Source organism: Ischnura elegans, chromosome X (assembly GCF_921293095.1).
Source record: "Ischnura elegans chromosome X, ioIscEleg1.1, whole genome shotgun sequence".
Taxonomy (NCBI): Eukaryota; Metazoa; Arthropoda; class Insecta; order Odonata; family Coenagrionidae; genus Ischnura; species Ischnura elegans.
Window position 1 is genome coordinate 82,663,829 of NC_060259.1, and position 20,616 is coordinate 82,684,444.

Sequence of the window (20,616 nt, forward strand, 5' to 3'; positions counted from 1 at the left end):
AAAAATTGTAAACATCAAATGGTAATTTCCACACTCAAATATCAAACTCCACTACCAACCATAGTTTCAACATTCTTTGTCATTTTCATGCCTTAATAATGACATAAAATAAACAATTCAGGTATGAAAACGACACAGAATGTCGATACCATTGTCGGTAGCGGATTTTTATATTAAGGTGAGGAAATCCCCATTTGTGGTTTATATTTTCTCATGGATATATCGCATTTCCATCAAGTCAACCCAGAGACGATTTCATACGACCATATTGAACACTGAAATTGATAACGTCGCGAGTCGGAGCTAGGGTGAGCATGTTTAGCCTTATCTGAGACAAAGGGTTACCCAGGATCAAAAGTAGGGGGGGCAGGCCATGGTTGTTCAAACAATAGGTAAGATTTAAGCATGGAAAAGGTGAATGAAACCAACATTTTAGGGAAACTGTAGCAGCTCTTTATTAGTTTTTAAAATTATTTGCATGGGAAAATATTATTTTCCTTAAAGAAATTTGCGAGTTTTGCTTCTAGGGGGAAGAGGGGGGGAAAGCTGCCCCCTCCTGCCCCTCGCTGGGTACGCCCATGATTTGAGCCTTGGCCACATTCCTCGAGATGAACAGACTATAGGGGAACAAAGCGGAGTCAAAGGAAAAGAGTGGATGGATTGTTTTCTCTCCCTTCACGGTCATGTGTATCATCATACGCGAAACCCCTCCCTCTTCAGTCATTAGACTGGCGGGGAAATGGAGTTGGCGGTAAGGCGGGGGAAGGCGGGAAGGAGAGGGTCGGCCGGGAGGAGGGAGGTGGCGCGAAGGCGGGAGTTGGCGGGAAAGCGAGGGACTCGTCCGCACTTTCGTTCTGACCACTGGTTCTGACACTTGAAGAAGCAAACAGGATTGGCGAGGCGCACCCTTCTCACTTGCGAATTTTTCTTCCCTCATCCCTTATAATCCGTAAGTATACCTGAACTTATTCTCCATATAGCATAGTTTTCGATATTTTGAGGTGCGTAATGATATAATTTTGTTAATCAATAATGATTTTTCCGGTGAAAAATGATCACTTCATATTTGCTATTTTTGTTGAATGTCTGAAGTTTATTAAGGTGTAACGGCAAGAAGATTACAGGGTTCCTGCGGGCGTTTTCCAAACCCTCGGCCTTTCAGTGACGTCCAGAAATTCATTTTGGGAATCGGGTGTTGTTTCAACAGCTTTTGATATAGGGAGCAGTTGCAATTTGCATAGCTAATTTTATGATTCTGGTTGCTAAGATGCATGCTATTTTATAACGGAGGATATTTTTTGCATGATCAAGTGTGAATTATTTTCTTGTGAGCACAAATTCTTCATCTGTCGTGCTTTGAAAAAGTGGTTCGCCATAAATATTTATTTACCCGTGATTAGTGTTGTTGTGTTCCTGGAGAAAATCAAATGAAAGAATTTGATACTGCCTTTAATATCTTTTGAGTGATTTGTACTGAAGTTGTTTCTTCAGTTCACCTTCCAATTATTAAGCATTAGTAATAATGCGGGTGAAAGTCTTTTTTAGCATTAACATGCAGTCATATTTTATGCTTCCACAGTAACAGCCAGTGAATTCTTTTTAATTCTTTGTTTCTTTGAAGAGAAATTATATTGCGATTATAGAGTGAAGTGTATAATGTGTGACAGATATTTACTGTCCATTACTATTTCTACTGCCTATGTTTTTAAAATAAAATTTACTTCTTCAAAGAGACTTCATCTACAAGACGAGTACTCAATGATGTTAATATAATTTGAGTGTTTTGTGCTGCAGTAGTTTCTTCGATTAATATCTGCATTTATTACGCATAGATGTTTTGTATAATCAAGTGTGTATTACTTTATTATGGGATAAAATACTCCATCTGTCGTGCTTGAAAGATAGTGAAAAGTGGTTCATTATAAATACTTGTTTGCCAGTGATTAATGTCGTAGTGTTCCTGGAGTTGTGAAGAAAAAACGAAGGCGAAAATGTGATATTGTGAAATCCGTACCATAATTAATGAAAAGGTGATGATAAATATTTTTATATTAAATGCTAATCCAAGAAATAACTTTAAAACAATTGCATTCAAATTTAGGGTAGAATTTTACTGAGTATTTTTTAGGATAGATTTACTTGTTAAGTGTATTTGTGAAAAAATCAATCCTCTACGGCATATAAAGGCATTCATGCTACACGCTTCAACTCTGACATCGAAAGAATTAATTCTTAGTTTTTGTGAAGTGCAATTACGGTTATTGAGTCATTCGTGTAATATGTGATCATCCAAAGTGTGTGTACATGATTCGATTCACGGATAAAAGATCACGGATCACAGATCACGGACCACTCGTACAGAACGAATCACAAGTTGCGATCCGTGAGTCATGATCCGTGATCCGTTAAAAAGTTTTAGTCGTGTTCTTATTACTTCCTATTTTGTTAAAACTCAACTTTTCACTGCGTAAAAAGGCAATATATTATAAAAATACTAATTTTCCCATACCTCTTGTGATTACTAAAATTTAGGGTGTAAAGTGAACATTAAGTATATTAGGAAGAGAATCTTGGGTAACAAATGAGGATCGTAAGTGGCTGTATCGAGTGTCATTTTTCTAATTTAGAAAAACTGTTTCAAGTTAAGTGAGTGGGTGGTGTACGTGGCATATGTATGTTTTATTTGGCTTTTTTGATATTTAATTGGCTTTTAATTTCTATTTTGTGACTATCTTTTGGTAGAAATTTCCTAATAATAGATTTTATCCTTTCTTTAGGGTGTATTCGGTGCATTTGGAAAGGATACCAGTTTGACTCAACACCTGCTGAATCATTTGCAATCTAGCGGGCTGGTGTGCTCATTTAGTGAACAAGTCCCTAGTGAAGACACCCGTCGTGAGGAAGTAGTTACATTTTTCTTCAATCCATCCAACCAAGTGAAAAAATAACATTTAAAGATTTGAGAAAATCTGGGAACAAAGGACACGGTGTTTGCCCTCACCTTGTGAACTTGCCATTCAGGTTGGTGATTCTTTTGTCTTGACTGTATTCATTTGAATAGAGTTATAATTTGATCGGTTAGGACCACCAAGCCAAATTTTTCTAAGGTGAATATTAAGCTGCAATAACGAAACGAGTAGTTAACGTCTGAAGTATATTTTTGTCACAGCCTGAGATTCTCCTTGGAAAAAAATTATTTGGTTGTGTAACTGATGGCATACCTTCCCAGAATTTGGGAGATTCGGGTTCGAATCCCGGCTAAGTCAAATGATATTTTCATGGCAAATGTCATCCTTGGTGTACATTTGTAATCGTGCGCGTGACTGCGTAAAGAGTTACTTGTTATATGAAGGGAATTGGTGAACTATATTCCTTTAAGAGTGATGCGGGTGGGTTAACGAAATAATTTCTCTTTCATTTCTCCGCAGTTGTGAGCTGATCAGTGTTGCAACCGAAGAAAGCTTGCGAAGGAAAATTATATTTAAAGTGATCCCAAGACTTGACGTCCTCTAAATCGTTGCCAGCAGTCTTAGGCCCATTTTTAACACCTCTAAGGGAATTTGGAGTTGGTGAACCAGACGTGGTATACGGTGCCAGAAAAGCAGTGAGGTGAGTCCTTTGATGTAGTTAGGACAATTAATTCAATATAGAATAACTAAGATAAGTAATTATCTTGATAATATATTATTACCTAGATAGAAAGCATCAAATAAATTGTGTGTGACAGGATGGTTAATTCCATATATTTACTTAGGTAGTGCTGATAGTATGACTTACCTATGAGAGCCTTATTTGCATTGGTCATACATGGACTATAATGCTAGTTAGTGAGGGGTTATTTGGATATTCAATAACATTATTCATCATCATCAACTGGTTTTCTGCCTTTTATTGTATAACCCCAAACACCAACATCCCTATTTCACTTTTTATGGTTTTAATGACCGTCTCTATGCGTATATTAAATAGGATGTGTGAAAGGCAGTAGTCCTGCATTATCCCCTTTCCCATTTCCATCGATTCTGTCAGTTTTCCATTACCTTTCATAGCCACCGTTTGGGTTTTGTACAATTCCCTTATCATCCTCCTATCCTTCCAGTCTACTTTCTTTATTTTACGAACTCCTATTTGCTTATTCCAATTTATCCTGTCAAATGCTTTTTCCAAATACATAAAGCCAAGCCAAGGCTTGGCCCTTTTCATCTTTTGCAATATCTTTCACCAATTGTTCTTCGTAGTGCAATAGCTTCTCTGATCCCACTTCCTCTTCAGAAGCCAAACTGCCCCTTACCTACATTCCCCTCCACTATTCTCTCATGTCTCAGATTCAGAACCCTCAACAATATCATTGCCATATGAGAAATCAGACTGATAGTTTGGTGTTCTTCACACTTTCTGGTGCCTGCCACTTTTGGAATCTGTATCTTAATTGTTTTTACAAAGTCCCCTGGCCATACGCCTTCATCGCATGTTTTGTTACAACCTTTACTACTACTTGTTGACCTTGTTCTATTCATTCGAAAATTTCAATATGATGATCATCAATGTCCATTGCTTTTCCATTCAACATGTTCTTCATTGGTTGTGTCAATATAGTGCAACTAATGCAAAAATTACAGCTCTATGTAACAAATGTAGTGCAAAAACAGAGTTATAATGTATATACCACCATTAATACCACATAATAAATTAATGATCCGACATAATTAAAAAAAATGTGTGTGAGAGGTCTTCAATGAAGAATTTAGACGCAAAAATAGAAAACTTACAGCTGGTGCCATTATTTGTCAATTCAAGGAAAAACATAATGCCTTTTTTCCTATTGTATCCTACGCATTCCTGAATAGCTGCACTTTTAATAATATTTTAAATCAGTGGAGAACGAGCTGAGCTCTTGCCCCTTTTAGCAATTTCATCTTGGCAGTTATACTTATAACACTACATTTTTCATCTCACATATGTTCCATTTATCATTCTAGTCAGTCTTTTGTCTCCTTTCTGATCACTATCACAGCGGAATGTCGAAACGTCGTCTCAGAATTAACAGCAATTAATCAAAATCCCATTTTTTAATATTCGCCATATAGGTAGCCAGTAATGCTTGGTGACCTAGCATTTCTCTCATCCATATTGCTCTTCATTTAGGAACTACCCAGCTTTCCAATCAGGTTAAATCTAAATAATCCCATTCAATCTCTTGGGAGATTTTGTTTCTTTGTTGTGTTATTGTGTTTGTGTTTGCCACAAATGTTTCCCCTTAAAAATTTTACCGTTCTCATCTCTCTTCTATCTGGGTAATATAATTAAGGCATTATTATCCTTTAAAGACCATGGTATTTCTCCGGCTGAATCGGTATCGCAGATGATTTTCTAAAGCTGGTTTAATGTGCTCTTTCCTGAAAAGAAATATGATCAACTTTAATGGTTCATTCATCTTTGCTGTGCTAAATCCTGAGCTTAAAATTGAAGATCTGAAGTCATCCCACTTTATTCCAATGTCTGGATTGCTGTCTTACTGACACATATTCAATTTGCATACATTATGTAGACGTTCCTTCTATGCCATGTCTATCTATTTTCAACCATTTCCAACATCTCAAACATTCTACAATTTTTTTCTTTCGCCCTTGCATTTGTGCTGTGCTCCCGACAATCCTGCGTCCAATATTTTCCAATCCATTGACATTCGAATAGAAAATGAGTTTCAAATTTTTACTTAGATCACGGCATGTGTGTCAAATGATCTATCTCACCCTTCTGGTGTTGCTTTTATCACTGCTGAGCTAAATCGTGAGCTTAAAACTGAAGCTCTGATGTCATCCCCGTCCATTCTGATTTCCTTTGGATTGCTGAGCTACTCATAAGTGTTTAATTTGTGTATCATAAACAGACGTCCTGTGTTCCCACCATACTAGATACTATGTTCACGAATCCATTCATATGAGTCGGTATGATGGCTAGAGTGTAAGCTTCGCACCGCGTGGGCTCTGGATCAAACTCCGACGGTGGCAGAGGCCTTTGAGCAGTTGACCGATCCTTTCGTGGGTGTTTTGTGTAAATCACTTCAAGTGCAACACTATGTTTGTCTGATAGGATATTATGTCGTAGTACCCTTGGCACCTTTCCATAATAGTAGGATAAAGTATGTACCGGTTATCTCTCATCCCCTAGCCGCTTCTCCAACAATGCATATTATTCACATCATCGGACGTAGGTTCCAATGAAAAGTGCTTTATTTTCATACTCATAGCATTACAGGTTAATTCTTCCTGACAAAAGTTTTGCTCACATGGTGTGCACAACTTCCAAGCATTTACTGCATGGGCCCTACCTTGCAGGAGTTCATGACCTCTGTGAAGAAATAAAGCTGTAAGTTTGAATAACCTCGCACATATTTTCTTCAGTTTTGGTCCAAGAAAATTTGATAGTGGAGCCCTGAGAAATTAACGTTTTCTTCCAAAACAAAAAGCTGTATTGTAAGCAATTTTTTCAATGAATTTTGGATCCCATTATTGCAGGAAAATATTACTTGTTTAAAACTGTCAGCTCATACTTCGTCCCTAGTAATCAGTTGCGTTGACTGCTCAATCGCCATATATGCCTGATTTTTTTCATATTACTTGTTATTCATATTATTGGATCATATTTCAGGCTTAGGAAAGTGTTTAGAGGAGCATAATGTCATGCCTATTTGTGCTTTTCGATAGAAAACTTTTTTAATTCAGTTACTTCAGGGTAAATAAAAAATAAAAAATGTACATTTCAGACATAAATGTGACTTATCATCGTAAGTGTGATAAAAAAGAACAATCCTTAAAAATGGGTCTATGCATAATTTTTCAAACATTCTCTCTCCTTGAGATTACTTACAACCTTTTTTCAATTCGGATGAATATTTTCTCACTCGGCTGTTTCTTCATGCAGGAGCAGACCTGACAGCGTGATCATAGTGTAGCGGCAGAATCCCAGAATCCTGAAACGACCTTACACCGGAGGGAAAGATCTCAGCCCTGATCACCTTGCATTCTGCCCACTGAAACAACCATTCAAAATGACCGAAGAGATACTGGCGAGAGTTAAGGCCATCGATAATAAACAAACAGATCTGAATAAAGCTCTATTTATTTGTCAAAAGACGGTCGATGACCATGGAAGGTTAACTGATACCCTAAACAAAGCTATGAGTAATGTATATGATCAGCTAATGGATTTGTCTAGATCGATGTCTGATATGAAAATCAATTTTCAAACATTTCAATATCAATTGAATGTACTTGAGCAGGTCTCCTTGAGAAGCACACTTGAGATACATGGAATCCCGTATCGTCAAGGTGAAAGCGCGATGGGCATCGTGGGCAACGTGTGTAGGGTTCTCAAGGCAAGAGTAGAGGAAAGAGATGTTGAATACGCCTATCGTATCACGTTTAACGGGCCAGCTGATGGCAGAATAGCTCCCATTGTGGTTCGCTTTTCTAGATCTCTGCATGCTGACCGGCTCATGAAGGCCAAGAAACTGAAGCGAAACCTCACCACTGACGATCTAGGAATGCAAGATTGTGCCTCAACCCCTTTCTATATCAACTTTCGTCTGACGGCAGTGAATAGGAAAATTTTCTCTAAGGCATGGCAGCTTAAGAAGCAAGGGGTTGTCAAATATGTATGGGCTAGACACGGCAAGATCTTTGCTCGCAGGGAAGATGGTAAAGAGAAGGTGCACATCCGTAACGAATTTGATGTTGATGTACTGTTTGCCAAAGCTGAAATTAGCAATTTAGGATGAACGATCTCAGTTTCATAAGTTACAACCTCTTTTTGGGAATTTTCTTACGCCACTCGTGAGGAAATTCACTTTAGTATTATTTTGTAGAGATCTCTCATATTTTTCCGAAAGGATATTTTTTTCCAGGTGAAATTTCAGTTGCACAAATCATTGCTATTTTTCTTCTCAATAGGATGATAAAAATAATTTTTTTTAATTCCTCTTGTCTTTTTTCATTAATTGTGCAAAGTATGCCTTTAGAATTAACATTTTCACTGAATGGTCGAGTTGAGCAGCTTTTGTAGCGTGTTGTTACCTACCATATCCACGTTAGTCGTTATTGTTTTATTAACTATTAGCAGGAAATGAATATCAGTATTTTTGAGTAATAAGGTATAGTTATTTTAACCGTTTCTTTTTAGTTGTTTGCAACAGATCAGCTTGATTTTTCCCCAAAAGACAAATAATATGTATCTTATTCAGTCTATTAATTATTTTCAGCAAATCAAACACTGTCTTAATTATAAAAGAAATAATTTAAATGCTGTTCACTTAAGAATGTGTCACAATAATTTTCTTTTTGTCTTATTTCCTTCACATGTCTCCAGAAGGAAGTATGTGTGCCATGTAGAATTTTATTAACACTTATTTTGCCTGCATAAATGCTTATTTAACATGCCACTTGTACTTTTACGCAAGTTTAAATTATAGCATTGCAGAAGAACGGTAATATAAATAGAAAGTTAACTACGAGTTATGATTCATACATTTGTTTTGCTTCACTTTTTGGTGTCTGAACATGTTTAATATGTGGTAATTGCTCTTAAATAACCTGTGCTTGAAAAAATGTAGTGACTGTTTACTTACAGAAGTATCATAAACACATTTTCTGTCCTATTTTATTCACGTTTGTTTAAAAGGAAATTTTTGTGCCACATATATTTCAAGAATACCTGTTTTTACAGCATGCAATTTGATGTCACACACTGTTTTTATTTTGACGCGAGTTTTCATTGAAACATTGCTAAAGACTTGAATGTAAAATAGATTTTATCCACTAGTAATGCTCAATACATTTCTTCGCCTCACATTTGGGCGTCTGAACATTGTAAATATGTGGCAATTGTAACCAAATGAAATGTGTTCGAAAAATATTGGGACTTTTCACTTACAGATGTATCATAAACATCATATGTTGTCCAATTTCTTTTGAATTATAATTTTGTCTCATTTCTTTTGTATTGTTATTTTGCATTTTGGCTAATTTGTAGTGGCATATTAAAGTGAAAATTAGCTTGTATTACATGTATGCCATGTATTTTTGTTTACCTTTTTATAGTTTTTAGGAATGCAAAGTTTTAAATAGTGATAGAAAAATATTGGGACTTTTCACTTTCGGATGTATCATAAACATCATATTTTGTCTTACTTCTTTTGTAATGCCATTTTGCCTTTTGACTTATTTGTAGTGGCATATAAAAGTGAAAATAACTTTGTATTGTATGTATGCCGTGTACTTTTTTTTCAACTTTTTATAGTTTTTAAGAATGCTAGGTTTTAAATGGTGATAGTAAAATATTGGGACTTTTCACTTTCAGATGTATCATAAACATCATATTTTGTCTAATTTCTTTTGTATTGTTATTTTGCCTTTTGACTAATTTGTAGTGGCATATTAAAGTGAAAATGAGCTTGTATTACACGCATGCCATGTACTTTGTTTTTACCTTTTCATAGTTTTTAAGAATTCAATGTATAAAAAGTGTGTGTCTGTATCATTTTTCTCTTGAGGCCTTGCCATGGAAAATAAATTCAGTACCACTTTTATTCTCATGTTTAATTTTGATGAATTTTTATTTGGTTTTGGTATATTTCTGAGATGCCGTGTACCTAATTTAATTTTGTCAGCATTTACTAATATTCTGATTCCACAGTTTTTTTTCCAAATGCCACCGGTTCCTGTTATAAATCAGTTTTTTGATTTTGTAATACGGTTTTTGTAATAAATGAGTCTCGCCTCCTATGGCGGAATTGATAATAGTTGCCTCAACTTGAAGCAACTCAGATTTCTCTGATCCGTTGATGTAAAATAAAATCAATACAAAATTTTTAATTTCATGGAAAATTCATGATACATTTGGTTTTGACATGGCGTCAGTATTAGTGGTCTAAAAACGGAAATATTAGCCCGCAGAAATACCAAAAGTTTCTCCATTCATCGTCAAATTGACTTCGATAATCAAGGCTAAAAAAATTCTTGGAGAATAGGTCATAACCTCAACTATAACCTCCTCTATTATGTATGACCTATACTCCAGGAATATTAGATCATTAATTAAAAGAGGTCAAGACAAGAGAAAAAAGAAAATTTAATAATCAAGCAAAATTTCTCTGAGCCGACCATTGCGCGAAGATACCAGAGCTCTGCAGAGGCAAGGTGTAACGTCACCCATTCCTAATTGATAATACTTGTCTCAACTTGAAGTAACTAAGATCTCTCTAATCGGTTTATGTAACTTCAAATTTATGTTAATATTTAATTTTCTGGAACATACCAAGTTCCTTTTACGTTGCGAATTTCCACAGACGAATAGCAATCATTTGTCACATAAAATTCCATTGGGGTCGTGGCAGCAATTTCAAGTGTATTATCGGAACAAACGACAACGTAATCATCCATTTAATTGATAACTGAAACACACGAGGCATAATGCTTGTATTTCACCATGCCGATGGTACACTTTTAATATCCTAAGTAATAATTGTGACACAACAGTGATTGGAAAACTTACTAAGAAATAACATCACATAAGCAAGTTACGAGGAGAGACTAAATCATCAACTATAACAACTTATAAAGCATGCGATTCGAATTATTCCATTCCCCACGGCAGTGTAGGCACGGATGACGTACCATCTGTTCCGATGACGTTCCATTGGTGATGGTCATATTTCAAAAAGGAACAGTAGAAATTCATGATACACTATGGATTTGACGTGGTATTTGTGATCAATAACGTGTATCTGCAATGTATTGAACATTTATGGGTCATCGATTGCTAAAACATTTGTTTTGAAGAGGCAAAACGGAAATATTAGCACGAATAAATAGGAAAGATTTCTCCATTTATCATCAAAAGAGATTTTAGAAATTGACTTTAAAAATCAATTAAAATTTCTGTGAGCAGACCTGCATGCGAAGATACCCGATCTCTGTCGAGGCCAAATGGTACGTCATCCGTGCCTACACTGCCGTGGGGAATGGAATAATTCGAATCGCATGCTTTATAAGTTGTTATAGTTGATGATTTAGTCTCTCCTCGTAACTTGATTATGTGATGTTATTTCTGAGTAAGTTTTCCAATCACTGTTGTGTCACAATTATTACTTAGGATATTAAAAGTGTACCATCGGCATGGTGAAATACAACCATTATGCCTCGTGTGTTTCAGTTATCAATAAAATGGGTGATTACGTTGTCGTTTGCTCCGATAATACACTTGAAATTGCTGCCACGACCCCCATGGAATTTTATGTGACAAATGATTGCTATTCGTCTGTGGAAATTCGCAACGTAAAAGGAACTTGGTATGTTGGAGTAGAACGATCGGTTTAGTCATGAATGTGTGTATCCTGGTTTAATGTGATATACCAGGCTTTAGCGCACTTTTTAAAATACATATCACTACGCTTATTCCAATTCAATCTAGTTTTATATCTCGGTCAAAATGCTTATTAGTTAAACCTTTTGGTTATCATAAATTAGGGTGGTTCGGAAAGTGCCTTAGAGAACATATCCTTAGTTGGACGCTTAATCACATAATTTGCGTAGATTTCAATTATTGCGTTCGAATGATCTTCACATATGATTCCCAATGTTTTAGTCGAAACGAATCCCGGATTTCTTTGAACGACTCTTAGCCACCCTCCTTCTTGTCTTTTGATGCAAACAAATAGGTAGTTTAACAGGCACCTTTTTGAGGTATTTCTACACCCAGGTCTTAAAGAAACCTATGCTTCAAACTCATCTCGCTTGCTAATAACAATTCTAAGGGATTTGGTGGATGCATTGAGCGGGCATTGCAAAACCAGGATGAAATTTCAGAATTTAAACAATCTTGCCTATATATTTCTCATCTTTGACGTGAAATATCAACTTTATGCAAGTAAAATAATACCTACTGACATAAAAATGAGGCATGGGATCACTATTTTGCAGTGTAGGCACGCTTAAGTCACCCGTGTTGGATTTCTGATAGCGCAGCTGAGGACTGCTTCGAGCGATGTTTAGGCACAGGTAAGGTCATCGGGGCTTCCTCAGCGGATGCTTGGAGTGATGTAGTTTTCGGTGCGCCTCAAAATTTTTATGTATTTATCATTCAAAATCTCGTGAAGGTAAATTCGGATTTACTGGCGTTTTTCGTTTTTGGATTGAAAAAATAAGTTTCTATCCGTCAGTTAAATAAATAAAATAATTGAATAACTATATAATTTGAGAATTTTTATGATACTTTAAAAATTCACCGTTACTCACGCGGAAAACGAAATTCCATTGCAAAAATAAGAATGTGTATTTATTTCTCTTTTCAACGGTATATGTTTCAACTACATGTAACCATCATCATTATTTAAATATGATAAAAACAAAGTCTGCAGTTAGTAATAACGAACTTTATATGTATTTCTTATGGAAATGGTTAAGGGCCCATTCCGAGGCCTCATTGGCCCAGCGGAGAAATGAAAAATAGTTTACATCCTATTCTCAGAAGTGAAAAATTTCATAAGAATCGCTGGAGCCGTTTCGGAGGAGTGTGGCAACAAACATTATGACACAAGATTTATATATATTAGATCATTCAATTTCTCACGAAGGAAAACTCAGATTTATATCCGGATTTCTTTTCTGAATTGAAAAAATAATTTTCTGTTCGCCAGTTAAATACAATTAAAAACATTTAATTTATTAAAAAAAAGTCATGCAAGTTCCCCATTTTGAATTGTTTGGTTGGTATTTAATTTTCATTCAATATTGAGTTTTTTCGCTATTTAGAGAACACTTTTAGGTGAAATATTGGGAAAGTGATGCAATTTTCATGAATATTCATTATGAGTAAAACTTAGGTAAACCAGGAGCACATCTGGTAGTGTCCATTCCATTATATCGTCTCCCTGGGGTTTAATTAAGTAAACTAATATTATTTAATGCATCCACTTGTAATTGACTTTACTGGATCAAGTTAATGCTAAAACTCCATAAACCCGTGTTCTAGTTGCTTCGGCATTTTATTTTAGAATTTTCTTAACGCTTTGCTCTTATCATCTGGTCCCGTGTTGTATCCATAACTCCATTTCATCCTGTCAAATATCAAATAATCATATAAATTCCAGATAATCAATAAGAAATTTAAATAATCATATATTTTCCATCCTTTGCGTTTTTCTGACTTTTATTTTTGTGACTGAGGTCTGAGTTGAAAACTGAGTCAAAGACTTATTCAGTCCATACCCTGAGCTTCTAAATTTTGTTTGCTTTTTCCTCTGTTTTAATCAATTAATTATTTATGGATCCTCACTTTTTTCATTTTACCATTAGTCCCGAACACATCAGGTTCTGTCGACGCCATCTGGAAGACTGACTAAACTATTGTCCACCGAAAGTGAATCAACATGGGAAACAACAGAAGAGAATACTATTGATTTCACTGCACACGGAGTGATAATTTTGTGACTGTAGTTGGAAATCAGTTGCATTTTTAACCATTTTCCAATTGAAATAAAACTTCCGTCCGCATACGGGTGTACTGACGAAGGGCTGGTTATAAATCATTGCTTATTTTACAATCAGTTGAGTGTTTATTTAGTGCTGTACATGTAGTTATAAAGACATTGGCTCGGCCGTGTGCGCTTACTAGCTATATGAGGTTTAGACGAAGAAGACGTTGTTACTTCAACACAGTTTACTATAGATAGTTTGTATATGTACAGAAATTCATACTCCTTCACTGCTCCAACGGGCTTCATATTGAGTTCTTCATCTACATCAACATCTACATAATACCCCGCAAGCCTCCTAAAAGGCGTGTGGAAGTGGGTTTTAGGACACCAGCCATATGCACATAAAAATGAAGTGCTCTAACGAAGTTGGGACTAGCGTTTATGAAGGTCCTTTATGGTTCTGTGAAAAAACGAATTCCCATTCGGCAAAACATCTCTTAATTTATCGCTTCTATCGGACCGGGAAATATAGTGTGGCTCTAATATTATGTTCTCTGTGTCGCTCTTAAAGATATCCATTCTAAATTGTTCAAGCAATCTAAGCCTTGCGCGCAGCCTCCGAATCTCAAGCGCTTCGCTTATTTAATATTCTCTAATTCCCTTAACATCTGAGTAACGCTGTCTGTACGCTCGTGGCGGTTTTTGACGAAACGCGTAGCCTTCCTTTGTATTTTGTTCAGATTGCGAATAAAGTCTTTCTGCACCGGATCCCATACGTTCGCTGCATATTCTAGGTGCGGTCAGTCGAGTGTGAAATAGCACCTTTCTTTTACTTTCTCATCCGAAAATTTTCCCACATTACGCTTTACGAATCCTAATTTCTTCAGGGCTATGCCGCAAATATACCTTATATGTGTTCCTCACGAGAGGTTCGGGGTTATCGAAACTGCCAGGTACTTCTCTTCTTCTGTTGCCTTTATGTTAATACCATTCAATGCATAAACATGGTTAGAGTTGGACGAATTCCGCAAGAAATGTACCACCATGCATTTGCTCAGATTAAGTTCGAGTCCCCACTCTTGGCTCCACAAATGTACGTTGTTTAAGTCAGAAGATAGAATTTCATAGTCAGAGTGATCACTAATTTCGCTATAGATGACAGCGTCGTCAGCAAATCAGTTCTTGATCACTCATGTCGAGGTTGACACTATACGGCCATCGTAACACCGGCAAAACACTATGTGGTCTCGTGCAACTGAAGTCTGCAACGCAACTGCAACCGCGGGCCCACAGTTGTATGAGACTGGTTTCAGATCGGTTTGAGATCGTCCAAAACCAGTCCCGTCGTGGCGACTTCTACACTCCAAAGTTCAATGTGTTGTCGATGTCACAAAACAATTGAGCAATCGGTTTGCAACTGTAGTTGCAGAACAGTCGCACCAAGTGTTCTGGGCCCTTGGATTTTACTGTATACCGCATTGATGCTGAGATGAACTGCACAGAATAGTAGGAATAAAATTGCACAGTGAATGCAATATATTTATTGGAGTATTTTTTCTCTTTATCTTTCGAATATCGTTCGGCCAGTTTCATTAAAAGAGTAATTTCAAGGATAGACCGTAGTTGTCTTCAAGGGTTCTATTTGACGTTTTCCACCGTACCCCTATTTTATTTTACTAAAGTTTGTCGTAATCATTTTTTACCTTTCTTGCAGTATCATTTCATTTTTTGAGGCATATAATGGTAGTGAAATAAGCATATTTTAGGGTTGTAATAGCAATAAGTTGAACCCTGAGTGAAAGTTTTTTTTAGTTAATCTATGCACCACCTTCTATTTCTTGTTTACTCTTTCCTTAAGATCACTGAATTCATGATTAATTGATTCTAATATGTTTTATTTCTTCCATGCGCCGTATTTTACTCTTTATTTGATGTTTAATTCTCATTAATAATCCTGCTGACAACTTCAGTTAATCTGTTCGTTGCTTGAAGGCAAGGTTCATTAAATATTAGGGGGATGCGAAAAAACTCAAGTTACAAATATCGTGTCGCTATAGAGTGCAAAAGTAGCGATACACTAGTATACAAAAAAACAAAAACAAAATAGAAATCATTAAAATCGGCTTCATCTTCCGATCCCTCAAATTACCTAGCAAAATGACACGAATGAAAATAATTTATTTTTTGTAGTTCATAAAGAAAATCAAATGCGTAATTTTTTAGCGGTATAGCAAAAAAATGATTACAATTAATAAATATTTTTATTATTATATACATATACGTGGTTTTCAACAGTTATTTCCGAAGATAAAAATGCATAAATTTTGCCTTTTTGGCGATTTTTCAGAGTTGTGTGATAATTAATTTAGGTAAATTTTAGTCAATTATTTACGTGCTTAATTTTACAGCTCCTTTCCTGATTAGATAATATTAATCCTCTATATTAGTTCTACTGCATAGATACCTTTTTCTCAACTTTTACGCAACCAAACTCTACAAATGAGGTACCAAAATTCACAGAATTTATCAGAGAACATGCGACGGCATATCTTACTTCCTAAATATTGCTATTGTTTCCTAAAACTGGTTTTTAAAAATAAAAAAAAATAATCGATTCCGGCAAGATTGTCCTCATCCCAAGAATACAGTTAACGCCATCGGATCCCACCATGCCTTTTAATTTGACTCGCAGACAATTTCCCATTAAGGTTTCATATGCGAAGACTATTAACAAGGCTCAGGGTCAGACTTTGCAAAGAGCTGGCTTATTCCCGCCTGACCCTATGTATTCTCTCATGGCCAACTTTATGTAGCATTTTCTAGGGTAAGATCTTTTCAAAATGTTTTTGTAAATATTAAGGAAAACGCTAAACAAGTATTAACAGAGGATAGTGTAATTACTTCCAATGTTGTGTTTAAAGAGGTCTTCTTACCTCAATTTGTACATGAACATTCCAATTAAATTTGTACATAAGACCCTGCCTTTTTTTCTACATTTTAAAATTAGAAACGCGCCTATGCCTCTGTGGACCTGCATTGAAAAGAGCGGGGGAAGCCCGCTGGGAGCGGGCGCATCATGCTCGTTTAATAATATTTAAACAACCTAGAACTCGCCGTGGGGAGGTTGCTGCACTTCGAGTTCCACCCAACCCAGTGCCCTTCTCTCCATCCAACCAATGAGGGTGTGTGCTATTTACAATATTATTCGGGCCGGAACGCGACATATTTTTGGTGCTGGAACCCTGAAATCATTTGAAATAAATCATTAGGCTTTATTTTATCATAACTTGTTTCGATCGCTCAATGCAATCATGTCAGAAAGTGAAATAACCATGGGACAGAATTTCAAATCGCGTCTATCCCTTCTGCGATTCAAACGGGACCAGTCTGAGGACATTCTTTCGTATGATTTGGCACGTGTTTTGAGTGAATAGCAGGGATGAGTCAGGGAACACCCTAATTATGTCGTATTTTCGGCCAGATTTTTTAGTCTAAAAGAGGTTTATCTTGGTTTCTTAGAAGGAAATCTAGTAATCTTTGAACACTCTATCAATCAATCAGTTTATTTGTCGTTAAATGATATAAATTACAATGGAAATTGTCAAAAGATACATACAGAAATAAAAGGAAAAAACAATATGGAACAAAATTGATACATAAACTATGTATAAGTCAGGTAAATACAAATATATTACAATAATAATTGGCCCTTTAGTCACAAAGACCTTCGAAATCAACGGACATGTATTCTTCAATTGAATACAGGGGTTTCCTGCACAACCATTTCCGGGTCATTTTTGAAACTTATTTTTGTCTTTTAATGTCACCTCCCTTGGCAGTATGTTGTATGCCCTAATAGCCATGTTTTTATAATTATTTTTGGTCTTTGACAATCTATGGAATGGTGTACTCAGGTCTTCTTTATGCCTGGTGTGGTGTGTGTGTACATCAGACCTACATGTCAAAGTTGTAAGGTTGTCTTTGGCAAATTTTAGTAGCTCGTATATGTAGGGGGAATACAGAAGTCATAATTCCTGATTGAAGGAAGAAAGGCTCGCAGTGATCCATATGATTTAAATGAATAGTGTTCTTATGGCTTTCTTTTGTCACAACAGCACCTTATTTGCCTTGGGAGCATTACCCCACAATATAATTCCATAGCAGATGTGGTTTTGAAAAAATGCGTAATACACATTCGCCAATACTGTCTTTGATGCAATAGGCTTTCGTTTTCTGAGAAGATAGCACTCTACTGATTTTATTACATATTTTATCGATATGGGTATCCCATGGCAACCTCTGGTCTAGGTGAAAACCCAGGAAATTGACTGAATCTATTTTGTTAAATGTTTCTTTTAGTGCGAAAGTGAATTTTAACGTCTTACTCTCATTTAAGAATAATTCACTGCCTGATAATTTTCTATAACATAGTGTTTGTTGTTGTCTATTTAATAGAAAGCAAAATAGGATATTCAGTGTTGTACCCGTAACTCCATAGAGCTCTAACCTCCTTAGCAAGGTGTCACTGTAATAATTACAATCGCACGGACGTGCATAAGATAGATTCCGTACTAGCGAAGGAGTTCAAGGATAAATATTATTTTGTCTTGTCCGTTTCCGTAAGATTGAGGGCGTCCGCGAGTGATGTGGTCGGGGCCCCTGTGCCATATCAAAAGCATAGGCTCCCAGCCATTGAAGTTCCGAAGTTTTCGGTTTATTTTCTGAATGGCCAGCTTTTCGTGATATATTTAAATCGGTTGTATATTACCGGAATGATATATCCGCGATTGAAAAGTTTTCCAATCTAAAATCTTCTCTCCAAGGCAAGGCAATGGCAATAGTTGCCTCTGTTCCTTTTGGCGAAGTTTATTATCCATTCGCCTGGATAGAATTAAACGATTTTATGATAATTCTCACATTCTTAAGTTTTCGTTTTTGGATAAGATGTTGTTGTTTCCTAAAATTTCTTATGATCAAGCAGAGTTTCTACAATTCGTGAAAAAGTATGCATAGATGTATGCAGCCTTAGGGACCTTGAACATTCCAGATTTGGGAGAATTCGTTTTATTCTGCTTGGCCGCTCAAGTATGAATGCGGAGACATCCCCATTTGAAAGATCGCTAAGTGGAAACATGTTCCCTTCTGTAACGGATCTAGTTAATGTTGTGAAGAAACATTAAAATTCTGCAAAAATCAAGTGGAACGGTGCCTAGATTTACTCCCTAAAATTCTCGAGGTAAATCTAAATTTTCGCTACCAGTTTCAGTCAGCGAAGCCTCTTAAAAGGCGAGTGATTACTCAGAAAATAACGCGAATAAAACGATAAAATCGTATGTTGTGTTCTTCTTTGCCTCCTTTATTTAAATGTTCTCGCTATATTGAAATAGGTTGTTATCAAAGTTCAAGCTTTGTGCGTTTAAAAGGGCTACGTCTCATCAGTGGCGCTGCGAGGGGGGGTTCTGGGGGGATAAACCCCGCCCCCAGGGCTCAGAGAAATTTTTTAGTTTAATCCATTTTACTTGAACGAATTGATATGACTAATAGAATAATGTAAGGATTAATAAAATATCCCTCAGAAAGCCTTAAAACTCACCATTTTGAACCCTTTATCTTTAACTTCCGCAATCTCGCACCTACCTCTTATTCTGGTGGGTATACCATATTAGTATCGTATTATACTATATTAGTATATATACCGGTATTAGTTGCACCTTAACTCCCCCAGCCTTAATTCCCAGCTGCACCCCTGCGTCTCAATTGCCTACGGCCTGAGCATTGGGCTCCCAAGTGTCAAGTAAGTATGCGTCGTCAAAGATGCAAGCGCAACCAGTCAATCGACGGGAAATCAGTCGACGCGAAGGACGAAGGAAAGATTCCCGCCGGATTACGTGAGGGTACTGAAGAGGGTATTTCCTTGTCATAAACCTCTGCCACTTCACCCATACTCCCTGCTATCACAACGCCATGCACTCGGATTCATCGGCATTATTCGGCAATTCAAGGCACTGCGATTGCGATGATTCAGGCGGGTAATGGGGCGTGGAAAAGCATTGGAATAGGGTGGTTTCCGATTATTTTTTTATTGCCTAAACCGAAAGATTATTACTCCTGGAGTACGCATTTCACGCTCTTAGATTTTCGAATGACGATACCTATTTTTCGCGATTAAACGAAAAGTGAAAAATTTCAAGCGCCCGAAAACGCTACGGCTAAGTAGGAATGATGGGATAAGTCCGTGTGACGTATTTATGGTCCCAGCTGTCGGCTTGTGAGGTGACCTTGGGGCGAGGCTTGAGCGCTGATACGACGCAGGATGCTAGCAGGTAGCAGAGTATCCTGCTAGCAGGTAGCGCTTGGCTTAAAAATAAGGATTATTATTCCCCTATCAAACGAAGGAAACTTTCCGAAGTTAGGTATTTTTAATGTGTGATTGTTAAGAGATGTTTCCCTGAGCTCTGTGCCTCATGCATGCATTAGTAATCTCAGACAATGTAAGACTCCTATCTACTCGTATAGAAACTAGGTCCCTGTGACGTCACGTTGAGTGGAATCGTATGGGCGCCAATCTGGCCTTTTTCAAATGGGATTAAAATTGACCGTTGCCATTCGTCTAAACTGGGATTTCTAAAACCAAATAATTTGTATATTATGAATACACTAATGGTGGGTAACGAATCGCAATCAATGCATTTCGTTTTGTTTGATGAAGGAAACCACCCTATTCAAATTGATCCTTGCTCGCAATTATTTACTGTCGTATCCTCAGCTGTAAGGCGATTGTCCTTAACCCTGTCTGCTTACGAGGGCGAGCTATTTGGATTAGCTCATGTTCCACTGCAACAAACCGATTGTCAAATTTATTGCTTTTTGTCTCCAAGACATATGTCAACCTCAGTAGGTACTCAGCATGAAGTCGGTTGTAGCATCGGAGATCCGATATGAACTTCCATCAGCTCCTCTCCTGCACTAAATTTTCAAAAAAATCCACATCTGCATCTCACAGATCCTGATCTCGATAGGCCACCCCTGCAGAAATCTTATTTTGTATGGATTTATATCCTAGGATTGTTTATGGTGGGCGGAAGTAATTGTCTGAAGCAAATTTGATAGCTATGAATTCTGTTTTCGGTTGGATTATGATG

The 20,616-nt window shown here is 36.7% G+C and overlaps 1 long non-coding RNA gene across 1 annotated transcript; it reads left to right on the plus strand.

Annotated features, from left to right (window-relative positions):
* Positions 1-861: 861 nt before the first annotated feature.
* Positions 862-9,586, plus strand: LOC124170985. The gene is made up of 4 exons (XR_006867620.1): positions 862-949; positions 2,778-3,021; positions 3,429-3,609; positions 6,925-9,586. It is a non-coding gene; the product is annotated as an uncharacterized LOC124170985 (long non-coding RNA).
* The last annotated feature ends 11,030 nt before the right edge of the window (positions 9,587-20,616 follow it).